Genomic DNA, 22138 nt, shown 5'->3' with positions numbered 1-22138 from the left:
AATTCATGATGTCCTAAAAATGTGTTTTTCCCCCCTCACACTTAGGGGTTGCACACGAGGTTCCATTTCTACTGGTAGAAGGGAAAAGTGAGTGTTCATAATATTTCTATTAAACCTACAATAAGCTATAACAACCATAATAGTCCAACATGCTGTAGTCCTATAGAAATGATCTGCTCCGATCTCAAGTCAGAAAAAGGCATCAACACCATCTATTTGTCCGTCGACAGAAAGCCGCCACCATGAGTACGGACGCAGAGATGGAGCAGTACGGCAAGGCCGCCATATATCTCCGTAAGCCAGAGAAGGAGAGAATGGAGTCTCAGTCGGCGCCCTTTGATGCCAAAACGGCAGCATATGTGGCTGACAAGGGAGAGCTGTACCTCAAGTGTAAGATTATCAGTAAGGACGGTGGCAAAGTCACTGTGCAGTTGCTTAATGAAAAGGCGGAGGTGAGCTGGTATTCTACAATCAAACACTGGCACAGTACTACTGTAATCATAACGCATTCTGGAGTGTTTTTAATTTTATTGTATGTATTTATTTTGATTAGGAAAGAACTGTGCCTGAGGCAGATGTCACCCCTATGAACCCTCCCAAGTATGACAAGATTGAGGACATGGCCATGATGACCCACCTCAGTGAAGCCGCCGTCCTGTATAACCTCAAAGAGCGTTATGCAGCATGGATGATCTATGTAAGGTGGTTTACGCGCTGAGAAAATAATTGCAGTATTGCACATGGAGTGACCTGGCGACTCCGGTTACTGAACAAGCACAATTTAGAGCTTTTTAACACTGTTTAGTGAATAATCCCAGCTCTAGTGATCCGTTGTCCCAGATACAAGTATGTGGCGTACTCAGTGCTATGTTGCATGATGTTAATGTTCTCTCTCTTCTCGCCTTCAGACCTACTCCGGCTTGTTCTGTGCAACTGTGAACCCCTACAAGTGGCTCCCAGTGTACGACCAGGAGGTTGTAAATGCCTACAGGGGCAAGAAGCGTATTGAGGCTCCACCCCACATCTACTCTGTCTCTGACAACGCCTATCAGTTCATGCTGATGGGTACGTACAGTACTAGACAGGACTATGTAAAAAATATATTAAACTATAGTGGTTTTGAGCTGTATATCCATGACTAAAAGTGTGCTTTACAATTTACAGATAAAGAGAACCAGTCTGTCCTTATCACGTAAGTTTGCATCATCTCTAGGAATTAAAACAAGGCCATTGTAGGCTTGTTCACACATTCACTAATTACATTATCTTCTAACCAGTGGGGAATCTGGTGCTGGAAAGACTGTGAACACCAAGCGTGTCATCCAGTACTTTGCAACAGCTAGTTCCGGTGGAGAAAAATCGGCAGCCGATAGCGGTAAAATCAAGGTAGAGCCTATATGATATATTCTTAACTTTAACAAATAAATGTTTTGAACATAAAAGCTTTTATATGCAATATAGCAATTCAGTTTAAAACAATTCTGACCAAACTGGGCGATGTCTAAAACATTCTAGGGGTCACTGGAGGATCAGATTATTGCAGCCAATCCCTTGCTGGAGTCCTATGGTAATGCCAAGACTGTGAGGAATGACAACTCCTCTCGCTTTGTAAGTGTAAAAATAATGACATCTCATGAGAAAACCTGCAATGATTCCACAATGTAGAGCGATGCAACTAATTGTGCTTCTCTATATCAAACAGGGTAAATTCATCAGAATCCATTTTGGCACATCGGGCAAACTGGCCAGTGCTGATATTGAGACATGTAAGTATGAAGTTCACAGATTAAAAATGATATGCCTTAATTTGAGGATTATTATTATTATTAGTAGTAGTAGTAGTAGTAATTAGTCAGTAGTAGTCATTGTTATTAGTATTATTATGAGTTATGTACAACCCATACAGATCTGCTGGAGAAGTCCAGAGTGACATATCAGCTTGCTGCAGAGAGGGGTTACCACATCTTTTTCCAGATGATGACCAACCACAAACCTGAGATTATTGGTAAGTGGTTTTTACTGATTATGCAGTTCAAAACTGTTCAAAGCTCAGCCACCTGCCTGCTCACCACCACCCGCTCCAGAGATCACATCACAACAGTCCTTCACGACCTCCACTGGCTGCCTCTCAAACAAATAACTCACCTCAAAATACTCCTCACCGCCTACAAGGCACTGCACAAGCTGCCATCCAAGGCACCAACCTGCACATCATGAGCAATCAGGGGTTCAGAGTCGTGCTCAAGGACGACATAACTCTCGGGGAGCCCACAAGGATCGAACTGGGAACCTTGCAGTTCCCATCCGGATGATCCGGCTGCTCTACCAGCCACTCTACCCCTGAGCCACTCCATGCAGCCCGAAAAAGCACATGTTCACCCTTTTTTAAATCCCTTTTCAGAAATGTGCCTGATCAGCTCCAACCCCTACGACTTCCCACTGATCAGCATGGGTGTGATCGTTGTGGCCAGCATTGACGACAAGGTGGAGCTCGACGCTACTGACGTGAGTGGACATTATTTTAAAAACACTTTCTAATACTTACTGTGGACTGCAGTCAGTTGCTCTGCAAAATGTATTCACTAAATCAGTGCTTCTCAAAGCTTTTAGGCTGTGACCCCACCCCAAAAACATCTACTTTAACTGAGTTAAAGCACTTGGAATTGTAAGACTCAGATACAATATTGTGAAAATAGCCGATCTGCATGTATTCACATGCTTTTCCTATTAGGTAATATTTGTCAATTTGGCCAATGCTTGACAAGTATTATAGTATAGTATTTGTTGATTACTTTTGATGCAGTAATGGTCTAATTTGTTTTATTTTGTATTTATTTTATAGGTATTAAAAGTCCTTAAATTGCCACTTTATAAATGTGCAGATACATACCCTGCATCCACTGTATGTTGCTTTGTTTACATTTGAGTTGTACTCTGTTTTAAAGGATGATTGTTAATCTAATGCTTAAATAATCTCAATCTTTTGAACGCATCTTCTCTGCTTATTGACATCAGGAAGCTATCGACATCCTGGGCTTCAACGGTGAGGAGAAACAGCTGATCTACAAGCTCACCGGTGCAGTGATGCACCACGGAGTCATGAAGTTTAAACAGAAGCAGCGTGAGGAACAGGCCGAACCAGACGGCACAGAGGGTGAGCTGGTCTTTATTTATATTAGTATTATTATTATTAGTAGTACTAGTAGAAGTAGTAGCTTTTGGTCATTGTTATACAATATAGAATATAAATATAGTATATAAATATATGAATACAAGATGGAATTCAGTTCCCAGTGGATTCCTCGCGACTCTGTTTTAAATATATTTCTATTATTATTATGATTTTAATTATACTGTTTAGACCAGTGGTTCCCAAACTGTGGTGCGTGAGCGCCTTCTAGGGGGTGTGCGACATGAAAAGGCTAATGATAGGGGGCATGGTGGCACAGTTGGTATAGTGCTGTCGCCTCACAGCTAGAAGGTCCTGGGTTTGATTCCCGCTCGGGACGCTGTGGGTGCTGGTAGCGTGTTTCCTCCTCCACGTCATCAGTGCCCACACCCGAGGCTGGGTTGGCGATAGAGCCTTTCTGGACCTAGGGTAGGTACCCTCACAAAAGACATGCAGTAATCCTGGTCTCTAAACTGCCTCCCCCTGGCCAGCTGGGGCATCTGATGGAGAGGAAAGGAACTGGTCCAACTGGTCCAACTACGTCCAACCAGGGAAACTCCCCCCTGTCAGGTGTAAAGGAGAAACTTGGACACTTGGCATTAAGGAAGCATTTCAAGTCTGTTGCTCTCCCCATGTCCCCCATATGGGGACTAGGTTGGCGGAGGGTGTGTAGAGCCCAGGATCACATTAGATCATTGACACAGGGGTGAAAAATGGGTTACAAAATCGTGGGACTAAAATTAAAAAAGAAAAGGCTAATGGTGGTGCTATGGTTTTATTTTAAATATATTGTTATTCCAATGATAAGTATTTACAATATAAATGGGGGTACCAGAGATAGAAATGCCATTAAATCAGGGGTCCGTAGCATAATGTGTGTGAAACTGGGGGTCCATGAAATTAATGTTTCGGAATCACTGCTATAGAGCCGTAAAAATCCTCCCTTGTCACTGGCCTAATGTTTTCATGGCCTAATAAATGTTGATTTAAGTTATTTGGCTTATGCAATTTATATTTCCATGTGGGGGGGTGCGTCAGCAATGTCGGGAGGTAACAGGGGGTGTATAGCCAAAGATGTTTTGGAACCGCTGGTTTAGACCGATGATTATTTGTTTAATGCATTTGATGATTTCGTGCTTACTGTAAATCGCTCTTTGGATTAATGCCTAAAATGTAAAATTCAAATTGCATGAACATTTCAGAGGCTGACAAGATTGCCTACCTATTGGGCATAAACTCAGCAGAGATGCTTAAGGCATATTGTTACCCCAGGGTGAAAGTGGGAAACGAGTATGTCACGAAAGGACAAACTGTGCCACAGGTGAGTTGCATGATTTCCATGTTCTGATTTCATACGCACATTTATATTAACACACCATGCTAGAATATCTGTTTGAGTTGTGTCCACACTGTCTTAAATCATCTTCAGACTCCACTATTAGCCCATATCACTTGCCGTAGCACTTGCCCTAGCCTTGACAACCTTGCCGGTTTATAAAAATGCTAAAATGCAATTTAGATAGCGTGTTATGTAGAACGATATAAGGTTAATTTGACCTGGCACCCTATTGTGTGTATAGTTTCAATGTACAGATTATAGATTTTGAGATTATACTACTGATTTATTCTTGGTTTACCTATGCTCCTCGATTACAATTTCTATGCATTTTGTACTACCTCATGTTTTCCTTATTATTTACTGTAAATCACTCTGGATTAAGATCATCTGATAAATGTCTAAATTGTAAATTGCGTAATTCACACTCTAATAACGTTCCTATTTCCTTAGGTAATGAACTCAGTCGGTGCCTTGGCCAAGTCCCTCTATGAGAAGGAGTTCTTCTGGATGGTCATCAGGATCAACGAGATGCTGGACACCAAGCAGCAGAGGGTCTTCTACATTGGTGTGCTGGACATCGCTGGTTTTGAGATCTTTGATGTAAGCATGGACTTGTTTTAAGTGGGAGAATTTAGGCCTAATTACTTTTGTGTACTTTTCACAATTACACAACACTATTACAAGAGATTAGACTAATAATGATATTTCCACTCACAGTTCAACACCCTGGAGCAGCTGTGCATCAACTTCACCAATGAAAAACTGCAACAGTTTTTCAACCACACTATGTTTGTTCTGGAACAAGAAGAGTACATGAAAGAGGGAATTCCCTGGGATCTCGTTGACTTCGGCATGGACTTGGCTATCTGCATTGAGTTGATTGAGAAGGTATACAATTATTATTACATTTGTATCTATTATCATGGACTTGGCTGTCTGCATTGAGCTGCAAGGTACATTCTGTTCTTTGGTTTAATTGCACCATCTCAGTAGCCTTTTGGTTTGAGTGTCTGCCCTGAGACTGGGAGGTTGGGGGTTCGATCCCCGGCCGGGTCATACCAAAGACCCAGTGCCTCCCTGCTTGGCACTCAGCATCAAGGGTTTGGATTGTGGTAAGTTCCTGTGACATACTAGCGTCATGTCCAGGGGGTGTGCTGTGCGTGTAAATCAAAGCTGCCGAGAGATAGGCTCCTGCCCTATGTATGTCATTGCTCGGTAAGGCTTACATACTTGCTTAGTTTAATGGACATGATGTTAATATTTGTTTTTGGTGATGTGTCTTTCTTTGTCTCCTTTACACAGCCCTTGGGCATCTTCTCCATCCTTGAAGAGCAGTGCATGTTCCCGAAGGCTACAGACAAATCCTTCGCAGAGGCGCTGGTTTTAGCGCATCTGGGAAAGAACAAGGCCTTTGAGAAGCCCAAGCCTGGCAAAGGCAAGGGCGAGGCTCACTTCTCCCTGGTCCACTACGCTGGAACGGTGGACTACAGCATCACAGGCTGGCTGGACAAGAACAAAGATCCTCTTAACGACTCTGTCATTCAGCTGTTCCAGAAGTCTTCAGTTAAACTGCTGGCTATGTTCTATCCCCCAGCTGAGCCTGAAGGTATGTTTATTAATATAATATAATGTAATGTGTTCCAGGATGCTGTTTGCATGTTATTATGTTTGTTTACTTTAAAGGCCAGCCAGTAGGAACACAGAGGGGCGGGGCTTAAGCAATTACAGCCTGTCCCTAATTGGCGCACCTACCCAGTTTGAGGAAGCATGCAGGGAACTGGAGCTATGGCTGTTTAAACCTCAGCCAATAGGAACATAGAAGGGGCTTAGCAATGGTGCCCAGCGGCCAACTATTCTGATGGCAGACCTCTGGTCAGTGTTGGTGACAAATTGGGTGCGGTTCAGAGCAGCGGTGTGCCTGTTATGTTTGTGACGTCCAACATACCCACCAGCCCACCCTCTAGGCAATTTTAATTAAAGCAATAAGCCACAAGAGGTCTCAGGTTACCGGGTATTTTATAATGGCTGAGAGGTGTAGTGAGACCCGACGCGTAGCGGAAGGTCTCCGACCCTGTCAGCCATTATAAATGACACGGTAAGCTGGGACCTTGCGTGGCTTATTGCTTTTCTAAAATGGTTACACACATAGTACCTCATAAAACTATTACACTCACAAAAGTAGCTACGCTTTACGCCCACCAGAGCGAGCCACACTTCCTTGTATTTACTCCAGTCTCTGTGAAGGGGGAATAGGAGGCGCTTGATGTCTTTACGAGGCCACATTCACAGTCATATGAGCGCGGGCGGTGCTTAGACGCCCGCACGGCCAGGGTGTGTAAGGCAATCAAATGCTCCCCTTCCCCAGTTCAGCTGCAGAGCTGCAGGATCAGCTGGAAATTATATAAAGTGAATGAAGGTGTGGATTATTGGGGGTGCATACTTCGTTTAGACTAGTCATTGGTTAGACATGGGTTAAGGTTATGTTTAGCTGCCCCATGGGAGGTTAGGTTTAGGGTGAGGGTTTGAGATAGGTTGTAGTTTTACAACGGAACCCAGCCAATCAGATTCAAGTATTGGGACTAACCGTTTTAGAAATAGAGTATAATAATATGTGTTCTATCCCCCAACCTGAGCCTGGGGGTATTGTTATATGAATACTATATGAACACTACGGAGAAATGTAGATTCTTATGACTAATGATGATAACTCACGATTCTAACAAATATAAACAGATAATACAAAGAAGGGAGGCAAGAAGAAGGGTGGTTCCATGCAGACTGTGTCTAGTGCATTCAGGGTAAGATTTTGTATTCATTATTATCAACATTATATTCCTGTAAGAGTGAAGCATTATTATTACTATCAACATTATATCCATGTAAGAAATAAACAAAATTAACAATGATACCATTTCTGTTGTGGCTGAAGTTTAAAATAGGGCTTAAATGGTTAATGTATATATGTTTTAAATCAGCAAAGAAACTAGTATCTAAAGAGTTAAAATAATAGTAGCGGAGGAAAAAGTACAAATTTGTATGACTTTTTACTAATAATAAACATAATTGGCTCTTTTATGTCTCAATAGGCAAACTTGGGGATGCTGATGACCAACCTGAGGAGCACTCATCCTCACTTTGTGCGTTGCCTGATTCCCAACGAGTCCAAGTGTCCAGGTAAACACTGAAAATAAAAATGATAAACTACCATTTAAAGCAACTTTGGCCAGAGTTTGTTCTTCTAATAATAAAGCAACATCTGTACAGGCCTGATGGAGAACTTCCTGGTAATCCACCAGCTGAGGTGTAACGGTGTGCTGGAGGGCATCAGGATCTGTAGAAAGGGCTTCCCCAGCAGAATCCCATACGCTGACTTCAAGCAGAGGTATTCATTCCTTTTCCCCCAGCAGCTATTATTTCCAAACCTAGTCAATGCACTAACAAAATGACCAACTTTTAGAAAAGTATATAGAATGCCTGCGCAAAATGACCATGAACATTTATAAAAACAGGTACAAAGTACTGAACGCCAGTGCGTGTCCCGATGGTGCCTTCATGGACAACAAGAAAGCTTCAGAGAAGCTGCTTGGGTCCATTGACGTTCCTGTTGATGAGTACAGGTTTGGACACACCAAGGTGAGCACACTGTGAACCTGGTTTAACATTATCCCGAGTGGACTAAAGATTTTTTGGTTGTTTAGTGACAGTGTTTTGTAACATTGTGTTCAGGTGTTCTTCAAAGCTGGTCTGCTGGGTACCCTGGAGGAGATGCGAGATGAGAAGCTGTTCACTCTGGTCACAATGACTCAGGCTCTCGCACGAGCTTACCTCATGAGAAAGGAGTTTGTCAAGATGACGGCAATAAGGTAAGCACCTTGCAAGGAAAAAACAGGAGAAGAAACCTCGAGCAGAACCAGGCTCTTGGGTGGGCGGCCATCTGCATTTACCTTGCCACGACACAGGGAAACAAAGATAATATCAACAGCCAATAACGACAACAATAGTAACACTCTCGAGATGCCAACTTGCACACAAGTAGGCCATGTCCGAGTCCTAGAACTCTCTGCTGTCTGTCTGGGTACGACTGCTGCTCTGAGTCATAGAGCTCCTTTCTATTCTAAATAATTTAGACCCGTTATTGACCTTAAACCAACCTTGAAACATACCTTAGTTATGTCACCAAGAATGGCTGTTGGAGGACACTGACATACATACCCCAACATACATAATGTACATACCCAACCGATCGAAGTACTTGCACACTCTGCTTGCGCAAGTAACTATGACACAATGATAGTAACTATAGTCAGAGCCTGCAGTCGTAATACGTGGAAACCCTCAATCATGATCCACTGAAACTGTTTTCCACAGAGATGCCGTTTACACCATCCAGTTCAACCTCCGCTCGTTCGTCGCTGTGAAACACTGGCCATGGATGAAGGTCTACTACAAGATCAAGCCTCTTCTGCAGAGCGCTGAGACTGAGAAGGAGCTCGCAGCCATGAAGGAGAACTACGAAAAGATGACGACAGACCTGGCTAGTGCTCTGGAGAAGAAGAAGAACCTGGAAGAGAAGTTGGTTGCTCTAACGCAGGAGAAGAATGCCCTTTCAGTGGCAGCGTCATCAGTAAGTAGCTACACTTGTACAGGAAATGTTGCTAATAATATTTCATGTTGTTTATCATCTGACCTTGTATATTTTATCTAATGTAGATGTAGACCATGGCAGAGAATGCCTGTTGGGTCCAACGGCTGTTGGCATCATTGTATGTATAGCTACATGGCTAGCAGCACAAAGGCCTGAGCCAATGTGTGGTTCTTCTGTGGGGAGGGTGAATCTACTGCATATGCCACTGCTGGAGGTTGATAGCCTCCAGCTTCTTCCTTGTCCTCACCTCTGTACCGTCCAGGCTCTTACAATGATAGAGCCTGCCTTTTTCACAAGCTTCTTCAGCTCTGTTAGTGTCCCTTGTGGACGAAGGAGTCCCCCATGGAAGCAGCTGCAAAACTAATCTTTGATTAAAATTTGTATTCACTACTTGTAGAATGGGTACAAACAAGACTTGTTTACACCAGGGTCCTCCATTTCAATTCATCAAATATACACTATGAAATATACAAAAATATACAAAAGGAAATAATCATATATAGGACTACAGTTAAAGAATGTAAAAAAAAAACAACAGGAAAACGTGTACAGTATGGGGAAAAAAGGGGGATGGAATTGCAGCCGCCCGGTAGTGCTAGACTAGGGTCTAGGGGTTCACATTTCTTAATGGCCGTTAGTAGGGCGTTCCACATTCAAGTGGCATAGGAGCGAAATCTCACCCAGAACAAAATAATGCTGACATGTTTCCTCACTTATCTCTTTCATTGACAACCAGGGAGACGAGGCTCTGAATGATGCTGAGGAGAGATGTGAGGGTCTCATTAAAAGTAAGATCCAGCTGGAGGCGAAGCTCAAAGAGACGACCGAGAGACTGGAGGACGAGGAGGAGATCAATGCAGAGCTTACTGCCAAGAAGAGGAAGCTGGAAGACGAATGCTCTGAGCTCAAGAAGGACATTGACGACCTGGAGCTCACCTTGGCCAAAGTGGAGAAGGAGAAACACGCCACTGAAAACAAGGTTCATGATCATACGCTGTAGCCGTCTTATTAAGTTATTGAACAATAATGATCCATTCATGATTATACACTCTTCTCGCTTAGCGGTCTTATCAAGTTCTAGAACAATATTGATCCATTTGTTCTGCTTATTTAGGTGAAGAACCTGACTGAGGAGATGGCCTCTCAAGATGAAGGTCTTGCTAAGCTGACCAAGGAGAAGAAGGCGCTCCAAGAGGCCCATCAGCAGACCCTGGATGACCTGCAGGCAGAGGAAGACAAAGTCAACACTCTGACCAAGGCCAAGACCAAGCTGGAACAGCAAGTTGACGACGTGAGTTCATCAAGTCAATTGGATGTTTTGAAACTTGAATACGGTACGTTTATTTTCTTACTGAAAAATACGAAAACTATATTGTTGTGCAGTTGGAAGGTTCTCTGGAGCAAGAGAAGAAGCTCCGCATGGACCTCGAGAGAACCAAGAGAAAGCTTGAGGGTGATCTGAAACTGGCCCAGGAAGCCATAATGGATCTGGAGAATGACAAGCAGCAGTCTGATGAGAAGATAAAGAAGTAATGTGGACCACAATAATAATAACAACAATATTAATAATAATAATAATAATAATAATAATGCCATGGATAAAAACTACCACTAACATATGATGTACTTTATGTATACCACAGGAAGGACTTTGAAGTAGCCCAGCTTCTGAGTAAGATTGAGGATGAGCAATCTATGGGAGCCCAGCTGCAGAAGAAGATCAAAGAACTCCAGGTATTTATTTTATTATATACTTATTTAAAATCATTGATGATAAGTAAGTGAAAATTTGAATTGTAATATGTCCATTCATTTGAAAGGCTCGTATTGAAGAACTGGAGGAGGAGATTGAGGCAGAGCGTGCAGCTCGGGCCAAGGTTGAGAAGCAGAGAGCTGATCTCTCCAGGGAACTTGAAGAGATCAGTGAGAGGCTGGAGGAGGCTGGAGGAGCCACTGCCGCTCAGATCGAGATGAACAAGAAGCGCGAGGCTGAGTTCCAGAAGCTGCGTCGTGACCTGGAAGAGTCCACCCTGCAGCACGAGGCCACGGCCTCTGCTCTCCGTAAGAAGCAGGCGGACAGCGTCGCAGAGTTGGGCGAGCAGATCGACAACCTCCAGCGTGTCAAGCAGAAACTGGAGAAGGAGAAGAGCGAATACAAGATGGAGATCGATGACCTGTCCAGCAACATGGAAGCTGTTGCTAAGGCAAAGGTAGAATAGAGTGCTTGTGTGTAATTCATGACAAAATACGTTCAATGAACCAATTAGGGCGGGACGGACGGACGGACGGACGGACGAAGAAATACATTGTAGGTTACTTCAGTGATTGAATGTGTCCAATGATAATCAACAGGGAAATCTTGAGAAGATGTGCCGCACCCTTGAGGACCAACTCAGTGAAATCAAGTCCAAGAGTGATGAGAATGTTCGCCAGATCAATGATATTGGAGCTCAGAGAGCAAGACTGTTGACGGAAAATGGTAAATGTTCATCATTGTAAGGTCTACTAGCCTACATGGTTTGTCAATGGCCCTTGAGCAAATTCCATAATTAGAGATACTATCAGCGGCGATCCCAGGAATTGTATGTATTGATCAAAGATGATTTATTTACATGTTTTAAACTTATACTCAAATGTCTAACTAGGTGAGTTTGCTCGTCAACTTGAGGAGAAAGAAGCTCTGGTCTCTCAGCTCACCAGAGGCAAGCAGGCCTTCACCCAGCAGATCGAGGAGTTGAAGAGACTCGTTGAAGAGGAGGTTAAGGTATAAGGAACAGCCTTTTTTTTTACGAACAGACCTAATTCCATCTTTTTGTAATTTCATCCAGCTGACATTATTTTGCCGTATTTCTTTTACCAGGCAAAGAACGCCCTCGCCCACGCTGTGCAGTCAGCTCGCCATGACTGTGACCTCCTGAGGGAGCAGTTTGAAGAGGAGCAAGAGGCCAAGGCTGAGCTGCAGCGTGGAATGTCCAAGGCCAACGCTGAGGTGTGTCAGTGGAGGAGCAAGTATGAGACTGATGCTGTCCAACGCACTGAGGAGCTGGAGGAGGCTAAGTAAGTCATCAGTGTTTTTTCCTAAAGTAGGCTTAGGAACAGGTGCGTAGGCAAGTGCACATCAATAATGGAATAGAAAACAATACGCCCGCACACTGTTGATCTGCTCCGTACAAGAGGATACAGTTATTAAGTATAGGCAACGCTTCGGTCACTGACCATCTTCAGGCAAACAAACAACCAATCATTCGCTAAGCAGAGTCTGTGATTCAAAAGAGGTGACATAATTTAAAGATATAAGGACCCCACGTCACATTATAAACAAACATTATACAACATATAATAATAATAATAATAATAATAATAATAATTATGTATATATATATGTATACACACACACACACACACACACACACCCACACACAATTATTGTACACATTTTACACTGCTCACTATACAAATTATTGCTCACAATGCTTTGATTTGTGATCAACAGGAAGAAGCTCGCCCAGCGTCTTCAGGAGGCTGAGGAGCAAATCGAGGCTGTTAATTCCAAGTGTGCCTCTCTGGAGAAGACCAAGCAGAGACTCCAGGGTGAAGTGGAAGACCTCATGATTGACGTGGAGAGGGCCAACGGTTTAGCCGCCAACCTCGACAAGAAACAGAGGAACTTCGATAAGGTGCTTTGACATGGGTGCATGTGTTTGGTCCGACATACTAACAGTCCTACAGTCATGAGTCAGACACTCGAGCCAAAACCCAAACCTAAACCTAACCTCACAGTAAGCCACGGGTTAGTTGTAACTGGCAGCACATCTCGGGAGCGGCGGTGTTGTCGGACTAATGCCACTCGGACTGTTGTCTAAGCAACGTGAATTGGTTTGACATGAATTATTTTTATTGTTTCCTCCTGAAAGTGGAGGTAAATGACACATTTCATCACGGCTGCTGTGCAGGTCTTGGCAGAATGGAAGCAGAAACATGAAGAGGGCAATGCAGAGTTGGAAGGAGCTCAAAAAGAGGCTCGTTCTCTCGGCACCGAGTTGTTTAAGATGAAGAACTCCTACGAGGAGTCCCTGGACCAACTGGAGACCATGAAGCGTGAGAACAAGAACCTGCAACGTAAGTTTCCTCTACATAATTATTTAAATAACAGTTAAAGAATAACTAATATAAGGTTAAAAATGGATCAGGCTACAACTTTATTCAAACACAAATACAAAATAGTCCTGAAAGTTCATTGATAATTTTGCAGAGGAGATCTCAGACCTGACCGAACAGATCGGTGAGACTGGAAAGAGCATCCATGAGCTGGAGAAGGGAAAGAAGCAGGTGGAGACAGAGAAGGCAGAGATCCAGACAGCCCTGGAGGAAGCTGAGGTAACACTTTTAGGTCCTAGATGAACAGCGCAATTGTTAGATTCCTTTCAATACGTTTTATATTCAAACAGCATAACAGTATATGATCAATGTTACATTAAAGGTCCTACAACCTGTTGATCCTGTATTACATTTCAGGGTACTCTGGAGCACGAGGAGTCTAAGATTCTTCGTGTCCAGCTGGAGCTCAACCAGATCAAGGGTGAGGTTGACAGGAAGCTGGCAGAGAAGGACGAAGAGATGGAGCAGATCAAGAGGAACAGCCAGAGGGTGACCGACTCCATGCAGGGCACGCTGGACGCTGAGGTCAGGAGCAGAAACGATGCCCTGAGGGTCAAGAAGAAGATGGAGGGAGACCTGAACGAGATGGAGGTTCAGCTGAGCCACGCCAACCGCCAGGCTGCTGAGGCCCAGAAGCAGCTGAGGAACATCCAGGGACAGCTTAAGGTGCAAAACATATTAGTTACTAGACACATATTCAATCAACGGAACTGCTCTGAACATCTGAACCAAGGGGCTAGCTGCCTGGAAATGAAGCCACTTCCGGTTTCTCGTTGAAGCTGCTGTTCCTATTTATGGCCCAGCAGATGTCTTCTACTGTTTGCAAGACATTAAAATCTCAATGAGGTTGTGGGCGAACTTTACACTTGATTACCTTAGTAAACCTTTTCAAAAACACGTTGTTTTCAATCGCTAGTTTAAAGTATTTTTTAAATCATCATGATATGCATTTAGTAAATTATGGTCATGTTAATTTTAAAATCTACTGGTTCTACCGAGTGAAGACCCGCCCTTGCTGCGGTTGCAGCCAATATAGTATTCATTTATGGACCGGAAATCACAGCAGAATGGGCTTGACACGGTCTATGATCCGAACAACATTCTGACATTTCTCATAACATGTCCACCTCATATGCAATCTCTTTTTTTTAGGATGCCCAACTGCACCTTGACGATGCTCTCAGAGGCCAGGAAGATGTGAAGGAACAAGGCGCCATGGTGGAGCGTAGGAACGGCCTCATGGTCGCTGAGATCGAGGAGCTGAGAGTGGCTCTGGAACAGACGGAGAGAGGCCGCAAAGTGGCTGAACAGGAACTGGTGGACGCCAGTGAGCGCGCTGGACTGTTGCACTCCCAGGTAAGTCAATTGGAGAAGGAAAAGAAACTGTCAACATTATTTAACATACTTGCATACTTGTATTGCTAATCCAAATGTTTATCTTTTAGAACACAAGCCTTTTGAACACCAAGAAGAAGCTTGAAACTGACCTGGTCCAGGTTCAAGGTGAAGTGGACGACAGTGTTCAAGAAGCAAGGAATGCTGAGGAGAAAGCAAAGAAGGCCATCACTGATGTAAGTTCCATTCCAGAGGTCCATTATACCAGGACAATTAGACATCCTTATGGCATTGCATGCATGTCTTGTTCCAACAGCCATGACAATCATAGGGGGGGAAATTAACTATTTTCAGCACTTGAATCAAACATAATGTGCTCAGGAAAAGAACATTCTGAACATGAGGTGCTGGCTTCAGGCAGATGGTTCAGAATGTTACAGTGCAGACTGAACTGGTACAACAATATATTCAGTCAATCAAGATATTGAATAGCAACAACAATTACTACTAATTTAAATATGATGAGTACTAAGATATTGTGATTGTATTACCTGGTTTGATTCCTTCTGGTCTCATGACACATCACACATGTATCTATTTATTACCTTTCATGATTTTAAAGAGCCATTGTCGTGCGTTGAATGACGCAGGAGACCAAGACATTGTTTCACATGCGGGACAATAAAGTATATTTTATCTCACAACAACAATGATGACTTTCCAGGCGGCCATGATGGCCGAGGAGCTGAAGAAGGAGCAGGACACCAGCTCTCACCTGGAGAGGATGAAGAAGAACCTGGAGGTCTCCGTCAAGGACCTGCAGCACCGCCTCGACGAGGCCGAGAACCTGGCCATGAAGGGAGGCAAGAAGCAGCTCCAGAAACTGGAGGGCAGGGTAAGGTGTAGTTTACTTCAACCCATTAAGACCTGGAACGCATCTGCATCACCGTGGCTTTTAAACACTTTAACCATTATTGTTTTTAACTTTAGCTATTGAAAAATAGCAAATAGGCTATACAAGCTCATGGGCGATTTTGTTATCGTAAAAACGTGTGCAATTCTTTGAATATATATGTATTTCACAGCAAACGTTTTTAAGTGGTGAAACCACTTCCTTACGTGACTATGTGTGTGGGTGGGTGCATCTGAGCACGGAAACAGCATGGTTGTAACTCTGTCATTTCTCAACTGTTTCGGATGCGGGGTGGCTCGGCCGGAATCGGGCCGGCACCCTTGGTGCGTTGCTGTGGGTCTACTCTGGAACCCCCCCCCCCCACACACACACACACACACACGGAGTTGTACCACTTACTTCACACGGGTGTGATTTTTACTCTTATCTTTGCTTCTGGGGTGGGTCCCTGGAACAATAATATTTTCAGATGGGGGTCGGCGGCCAAATAGAGAAAATTTCTGGGGTCCTTGACATGAAATAGTATATTTTTCTCCAGAAAACTATCTGCTTTCAGGTCTCAATGGGTCAACATGGCTTATATGTCAATGAAATAAGAAGAAATCTCTTCATAATGTATATGTTTCCATTGTGAAGGTGCGTGAACTGGAGGCAGAGGTTGAAGGTGCACAGAAAGGCAGTGGAGACGCTGTTAAAGGTGTGCGCAAGTACGAGAGGAGAGTGAAGGAGCTGTCATACCAGGTAGGCTATATCACTTAAATAACCATCATCATGCCACTAACTAAATGAATAGATGGACATGCAGCTAATATAAATTCACTCTCACTTCAGACTGAAGAGGACAAGAAGAATATGGCCAGGCTTCAGGATCTGGTAGACAAGCTGCAGCTGAAGGTGAAGGGCTACAAGAGACAGGCAGAGGAAGCGGTAAGTCAAATAGACATTGTTAGTTAGTGGTGTTTCGTCATAGTTTAACTAAAAGGAATAATAGGAATCAGTTATGATGCAATGTCAATATGACCAACAGCATAAGCAAGCATTCTTCAGTGTCCATCTTGCTGCTTTCCACAAGCGGCACATGGAATCTCTAGCTTGCCATGCTTCTGCTGTATGGGGCGCACACAGCACACATGGGCGTTGTGGAAGACCTGTGACTGGATGGATGCTGAAAGGGAAAGCATGCTGCTACACAATGCACACATGCAGTCAGTGTGTGTAATGGAAAAACATTTCCAAAATTGACCACAGAAAGCATTACAAAAAAATCCCTGCAAGTGGAAATATTTGGCTCGGGGTCACATGGTGCTGACCACAGCCATCGTCATTCCAATGAGAACCTGTCAAGACTAATTGGAGACGGTCCCGACGCACTCATGAACCTGCTACTGTATTAGCCACATAAACACATTTATTTAATTATTTAATTTCCTGAAATGTATATAATTGCAAGATGCTCTTTTCAAATAGTGCAGCTTTGAACCATATCTCTATCATATTGCAGGAGGAAGCAGCCAACACTCACCTGACCAAGTGTAGGAAGATTCAACATGAGCTGGAAGAGTCTGAGGAGCGCGCCGACATCGCTGAATCCCAGGTCAACAAGATGAGATCTAAGGGTCGCGACGCAAAGGTAATGTTCAATAACTGAAGGTTCATTATCCTTTAACTAAGATTTAATTAAAGATTCATGTTGAATATCTAACATTATGTTCCTATTGTTACAGGGAAAAGAAGCTGAATAAGTTCTCCAGTTCAAGTCACCGTACAACGTCATAAAATATGACGTATTCAATGAAGGTGGCAAAAACAGTATTTTGTTGTCAATACTATGTTTCTTATTCAAGGCACCATGAACAGTCGTAAAATATGAACCATTGTATTCAATAAATGTGGCAAAAACGGTATTTTGTTGTCAATACTTTTTATCATGAGTTTTGAAACCATGGGTTCAACGAACATGTCCACTATACCATTTTATTCAATCTTTGCAAAGATAAGTGTCTACTTAAGTGGTTCCCATTCCCAATCCTATCCCGACAGTGATCTTGTGGTTACCCTGAAACTGTGAGGTTGGGGTTTGATCCCCGGCCGGGTCACACCAAATACTGTAAAAATGGTACCCTCCCTGCTTTGGCACTCAGCATCAATGGGTTGGATTGGTCAGGTCAAATCAACTAATCAAATGATTCCCGAGCACGGCACGTCTGCAGCTCACTGCTCCTTGGCTGTGGCTCACCGCTCCAAGAGATGGGTCAAATGCGGAGAACAAATGTCATACTTTTGACTTTTTGGTTTTAGCCTGTGACCCAAAAGAGACATTGTAATTGTCTCCACGGAAATAGCAGATCTACAAGCACACTTCGCTTTGCACCGTGAACATGTAGATCGGCTATTCAGTATTTAAGTCCGACGTAATTTTGTAGTGTTACGTTACGTCCGGGTCCAAGTGGCACCAGCTCCCATCCGCATCTCATTGTAAATAGAATATCTAAACGTGTGAATCTTTGACGTTATTTTTCAGAAAGGAAGCCATTGAGGGTTAAAATGGGTCTTAATGCTTCCAACTCGAGTAGAATTATTAATGTTTTGTACAAGTGTCCATGACAAACAAAATATATGATGTGGAGAAAATAAAGACTATATTATTATCATTATTATTGAAGGTGTGGTATTGCTCAGTACAATATTTCGGGGGTATATTTAGAATGTGTGCAGGCTTGAGTATGTTGAATCTAGTTTGCAATTAATGAGGATTTAGTTGACACAATGAAATAAAATGGCGATAGTATTCCGTGTGGGGGGACTTTCGTGGTTGTTTTCGTCTCAGATTTAGTCTGTAACAGTATAACTCTATGGGGACACAAAAGTGGGACCCGGAAGTATCTCAGGAGGGGGCGCTCACGTCATGGCTAAAATACTGAATTTCACTATACTTAGTTTTAAATAATATGTAAAAACTAGAGATGTCCCGATACTGTATCGGTATCGGGAAAAGTATCGGATCGGCCCTTATTTGTCATATCGGATCATATCGGTATCGGTGAATATGCCATTCTACCCACAGATCCGACACAGGGGTAAGGGGTTGACACTATGGCAGGTAAATAAAATGTTGGGACATGTGGAGTTTGCTTTGGAGTTGCCCAAACTGCAAGTGCACATTTGAGTGAGGAGTCTGCTATAAACACAACACGAGATATATAGCTAGATAGCTATAAACACAACACGAGATCACAACACTGGTATCGGTATTCGGTATCGGTATCGGCTAACACAGAAACTGAGGTATCGGGATCGGATCGGAAGCGAAAAAAGTGTATCGGGACATCCCTAGTAAAAACGAAATGAAACAAAACAAAAAAGCAGAGGATAGCAGCATAATATATCAAATACAAATACACACAATACATACAAATACATACAATACAATAAATTCACAAATAAGTTTACAGGTAAAAGTATGAATGACTGATTAGAGCAGGGGTTCTCAACGTTTTTGGCTGGGAACTCCCGGAAATGCTTTGGCCATGTCTCGCGACCCCAACCCCACCCACCTCCCTACCACCAATACAAACCGACTGCAAAAATAACCTTAATAATAGAGGAAATATATCATAAATGATAGTCTAGTGAGATTACAACAGTGGGCAAATATCTCTATCTAGTGGTCAAAACGTTTAACACAGGGTGGTAAGAGATTGTCCTTTACAACAAACACACACGCACGCACGGTCACACACACACACACACACACTTGCTTTGCGTATGGTCGTCCATCGAATGCGATGATGACGTCCACTTATGTCCTTAACGGCGAGTTCTCTGGTGGCTAAAGAGTCCAATCCTGGAACCACATGTTTTATTGCAGGTGGGGCATGGGTAGGTTGTAGTGGTGGTAGTGGTAATGACAGTCATGGGTGTGTTCCTCCTGTGTCTCTGTTGCCTCTGTTGCTGTCTTCTGACAGTCCCGTCCTCCTCCAGCCTCTGGGTTTCCTTCGTGAGTCACGGTCAGCAGCAGCAGCCTCCAGGTCCTCAGGCCTGATCTTGCATTTCCTCAGTGAGGTCTTCAGCTGGTCCTTATATCGCTTCATTGGCCCTCCTGCCAGGCGCATGCCATGGTGGAGCTGGCCATACAGCATTCTACGGGGCATTCGTATCACGTGTCCGAGCCAGCGCAGTTGGTGCTGGGTGATCATGGCCTCAATACTTCTGCAGTTGGTCTTAGCGAGTATTTCAGTCTGAAACACACACACACACGCACGCACGCACGCACGCACGCACGCACGCACGCACGCACGCACGCACGCACGCACGCACACACACACACACACACACACACACACACACACACACACACACACACACACACTGTATGTATGGTACTTTTACTTTTCTTGAGTATGTCCATTTCTCAATATTGCATACTTCTTTCTATGTCATTATCAAATCATTATCATTATCATTGTCAAATATTGCACTTTTGTTTTACTGCACTCCGATTTAGATGAATACGACTAAAGGAAACAAAATAATGTTTACTTAAATGTCGATGCCAGTATCGTACTGGAATGCAGTACTTTTACTTGTTACAGCTATTTATATATTGCGCAATTGCTATCTTTAAAGTAAATACATGTAGGCTATGGGTGATTCTGTGTACCACTAACAAAAAGCTAATAGGCTACATTATTTTTCTTCAGATTATCTACTTGAGTTAAACTCTGCATGGTCACACCAGTGTGAAAAAAAAATCCCCAGTGTGCCTTCAGATTACCTTGATATGGAAAGGGTTGAAAACCACTGAATGAAATGAATGCATGTATGGTGAAATGTAATACTGCAATGAAATATGATGAGTACAATTATAGGCCCGGTAAAGGATTCGGTGTCCCTAGAGAGTGAAGACATCAGTACATCAGTCCCGTAAATCCAGAGCCAGACTATTCGTTGGAGCAGTAGCAGCACTAGTTTACAACTTCACGCCTCATAAACATCTGAACCGCATGACTACAAAAACATCAACACCACAAAGCATAAAGCTGTCAAATTGAGTGTATAGGCTAGTCTCAATGTTTCATCCTGAAATGCAGTGGAATTATGAAGTAGCATACAGTGGAGATTCAACTTCCTCCAAATTACTAACACTATCCAAAACCCTAACCTAACACAGGATTTACTAATTTCTGACTCATGGGCATAGTCCCCAATTAGACTCAAGTACAGTATGTGAGTAGTTTAGTAACTTATACGTATGTATCTGACGAGACATGCAGTAAAGTAAATGTAATGACTTTGCCAAAATGAAGAAACATAGCACCCCACCATGCATAGGAGCCTGTCACACAAGAAGCATTAACCTTTAAAGGAAGGACCTTGAAAGGAAACTCTGCTACTTTTACTTTCTGCATAGCCTGCAATTAACACCCAATATAAGCATGCTGCGATGGTTGACATGGAACCCTTTGCAGAGGAGTCTGGAGTTCCACTTGGCGGTGAGTGAGCCTTGCGTCTGTCCATCATTTAGTCATATTAATGTTTTAGTGATGTTAGCTGTTCATAGTCGCACATGTTTTACTGATGCTGTTCATGAATCTATTATAGACGTGTTAACTATTCATTTTTAACATTACTCTGTACATAGTGCCAAATAGCTACAGACATGATCCAAGATTACACGCACGCACGCACGCACACACACACACACACACACACACACACACACACACACACACACACACACACACACACACAGAATGGACAGAATCATTTATGATACATTGTACACATATTTAAATTATTGATTTTGTGTTTGTATTTATAGTGATATTGTTTGCTTTTGTTTGTTTATTTCTATTTAGAGATTTCAATTATGCTATGATAATTTAAATACCGGTAATACGTTGCATTGCATGTGTTTTTACATTTCCTACTCGTAATCAAGCGATTTCTAATTATTTAGTACTTTTACATCAACTAGGCCTAGAGATATTATTATTTTATAGTAACGATATATATTTTAACTTGAGTACAGTTTGGCTAATCTACCCACCTCTGAATGTAACCTTAATTCATCCAATGTGTAAGAAAATAAAGTCTAGCATTGCTACAGTACAAAGAAACAACATGGCTATAATTAATGATGAATTACAACTTAGTGGAATTAAGAACAAGCAAAGAACAAAAACACAGAATGCATGCAAATAATATTGAAATGTTCCTCTTTTCAGATGTGGAACTAAAGAGACATAGAAAGTGGTGTTTGACAAGAATGATTCATTATAATCCAATTTAATTCATGGTTAAAAACTGTATTTAGTGTGGCCTGTGCAATGGCTTAGTGGTCCAGGCACCTTGGCAGGTAATCCTGTCTGGCAGTGTGCCAGGGGTTCGACTCCTGATCCCGATGGCCTTTACTGCATGTCTTCCCCCCATCTCTCTCCCTATTTCCTGTCAGCCTGCTGTCTGTTCCTCCATAAAAAATATGAAATAAAGGCAAAAGCCACAAAAAAAATAAAATAATTCATGATGTCCTAAAAATGTGGTTTTTCCCCCCCCTCACACTTAGGGGTTGCACACGAG

At 42.9% G+C, this 22138-nt stretch overlaps 1 pseudogene across 1 annotated transcript; it reads left to right on the top strand.

The window, feature by feature from the left end:
* The first annotated feature begins 242 nt into the window (after positions 1–242).
* On the top strand, positions 243–17341 carry LOC310860574 (myosin heavy chain, fast skeletal muscle-like; annotated as a pseudogene). The gene is made up of 38 exons (XR_014571046.1): positions 243–452; positions 554–697; positions 909–1065; positions 1165–1192; positions 1278–1386; positions 1516–1608; positions 1703–1766; positions 1907–2005; positions 2402–2505; positions 3016–3154; positions 4372–4490; positions 4959–5108; positions 5226–5396; positions 5811–6114; positions 7242–7306; positions 7595–7682; positions 7773–7890; positions 8018–8141; positions 8235–8371; positions 8877–9132; positions 9890–10132; positions 10268–10444; positions 10537–10682; positions 10797–10887; positions 10974–11363; positions 11506–11632; positions 11799–11917; positions 12014–12210; positions 12647–12830; positions 13107–13272; positions 13406–13530; positions 13669–13977; positions 14464–14667; positions 14757–14882; positions 15371–15541; positions 16196–16486; positions 17061–17189; positions 17284–17341. The product of XR_014571046.1 is annotated as a myosin heavy chain, fast skeletal muscle-like (transcript).
* The last annotated feature ends 4797 nt before the right edge of the window (positions 17342–22138 follow it).

Source organism: Protomyctophum parallelum (assembly GCF_964188405.1).
Source record: "Protomyctophum parallelum genome assembly, chromosome: 6".
Lineage (NCBI taxonomy): Eukaryota > Metazoa > Chordata > Actinopteri > Myctophiformes > Myctophidae > Protomyctophum > Protomyctophum parallelum.
This window is presented reverse-complemented; position numbering and strand designations above follow the sequence as displayed.